Here is a 2394-nt window from a genome sequence, read left to right on the forward strand (position 1 = left end):
TGCTTTTGATACATGAGGTCCATGATGACAAAGTAGCTTTAGACTGCTTTTTTGCCAAGTAATATTCTTTGCAATTTTTTTAAGTAATTTTGGGTATGCAATAATTTTTCAATGCAATAGCTTTGGTGCCAGAGAATGCAATCACACAATCTGAAACTTCTTGATGCATTCCAAATTGCATAGCCACTCTCTATGTGGTAAGTACTCTTGTATAATACATTGTTGCAAACAACACTACTACAGCAGGCGCATTCTACATCGGTTAAATTGATCATTCTACATCGGTTATGGATCGACGTTGTAGATGACGATGTAAAAAGGGGTTGGTGTTTTACGACGGTTATAAGAAACGATGTAGAATGACATGAATTCTACAACGGTCGCTTGGTTGGACTGATGTAGATTGGCTTCTATTCTACTACGGTCCCTTGGCATGGACCGATGTAGATTTCCATAATTTAACATCGGTTGTCTAATTAACCGATGTAGAATGTCATGAATTCTACATCGGTTTTCCAACTAACAGATGTAGGATATTCATAATTCAACATCGGTTATCCTAATAACCGATGTTGAATCATTGTTTTTTTTGTCATATTTCTTGGTTAGTGGCAGTAACAACATTATACTTGCCGTTCTTTTAAAAAAATTTAAAAAATTCAAAAACTGGAAAACTAAGAAAAAATAAAATTGAAAAATGTCTATCTTAAAAACAGTGATAAAAACATAAGAAAATATGTATGAATTAATGAAATAAATATGGTGTGTACGACATTCTTTTATGATATACAAAGTGGTGAACTGTTTAAATATCATTTATGAGAAGCAATATTTATAATTGTACTTAAATGTTTTGACCTTTATTTTTAATCTCCTTACAATGTTTTTCTCCAATTGAAAGATCTATATACAAGAATCGCATGTAGACTGGTATTTCACACCATACATTAAAATAAAGGCTCAAACACCTAAGCTCCACTACTTGTAATTGGCATCATACATCCAAACATGGAATCACAAAATGCACTTACAATTTTGACAATTTTGAGATATTGCCATAAGATTCTGGAATGTTATTTCCACCAAAGTCATTGTTATCAAGTTGACTGCAAGAACAACAAGATCAGAAAAATACTTTAAAAAATCTATTTATCAAGAAGAGAATACTTACTAAATACTACTATAGACACAAAAACATTAAAAAAATAAACATAGGATCTAAAAGCTTTATGATAATAAAAATAGTAACTTTCCATTATTATGACACGTTAGGAAAATTAAAGCATTCACTTAGTTTTTAAATTTCAACTTTTTAGAATTTCACTTGCAAAATAATGATTTGGAATGGAAACAATAAATGGCATCAATTCCCATAGTGGGAAAGGCTTTTCTTATTGTTCTAGTCTGCCAACCCATAGCTTTACAGATCTTAATTACATTCCATTTAATTACGTTACTTCACCTCTATGATTTAGACTTGTATAAATCTATAATTTCCTTTTTCTTCTTGGATCCGAAGGAGATCTAAAACTTGTTGCGGGGAGGCTATAGGGGGAGAGCAAGCCAAAGTGGTGCAAGGTGATCTATGCACAAACTACTCACATTTTGAGAGTTTGGCATAGAGTTCAGGAGGGAAATGACCAATGGATTGACGATTTAAAGATGGAAGGGGTGCATCATAACATAAATTTGCCATTTCTAAATAGTACATTGGTTAAACTTTTCCATGGAAAAGCATATCTGAATAATAAATTAAAAAGAAAATAAATGAATTCTTTTGGTACCTTATAGTTGAAATAAAAATATTTTCAATTTATTATAGAGTCTAATTAGAAAGGTAATTTAGCCACCTAAGTAAGAATTAAAAAAAACAGGGGGAGAAAAGAAAGAAAAAAGAAAAACTAAAAACCAACACATTTTAATATGTAAAAATAGATGTTGTCATGTCAGTTTTTCACATGATAAGTCAAGTGAACGAAAAACAGTGAATTAGCTAATAGAGATTAAAATTTAAAACCAAGGGGAAGAGAAGTGAAATGTCCTGAACCCACATAAAGAATATGTGCTCTATTCATCCAAACTAAATGAGGTTAAAGACATACATACAAGCATATTTAATACAGTTTAATAAACCATATAGTATCCTGTTTACCATGACCATTCAATGACAAACCTGTTTTGGGCATGAAAGATAGCTTTCTCCCCACCCACCATCCTCTTTCAGTGTTGAAAGTAGAAATTTAATGGTTTTGCGAATGGCAGCACAATTAGTGTAAGTTTTACTCGCCGCTGCAAGACCACGAAGTGCAAACCAAGTGCCATAAATGTAGCAAACTCCCCAAATTCCATACCATGAACTGCATTGGCAATGGAATTCTTTATCTCTGTCTCCCT

Source organism: Glycine max, chromosome 18, assembly GCF_000004515.6.
Source record: "Glycine max cultivar Williams 82 chromosome 18, Glycine_max_v4.0, whole genome shotgun sequence".
NCBI classification, from domain to species: Eukaryota; Viridiplantae; Streptophyta; class Magnoliopsida; order Fabales; family Fabaceae; genus Glycine; species Glycine max.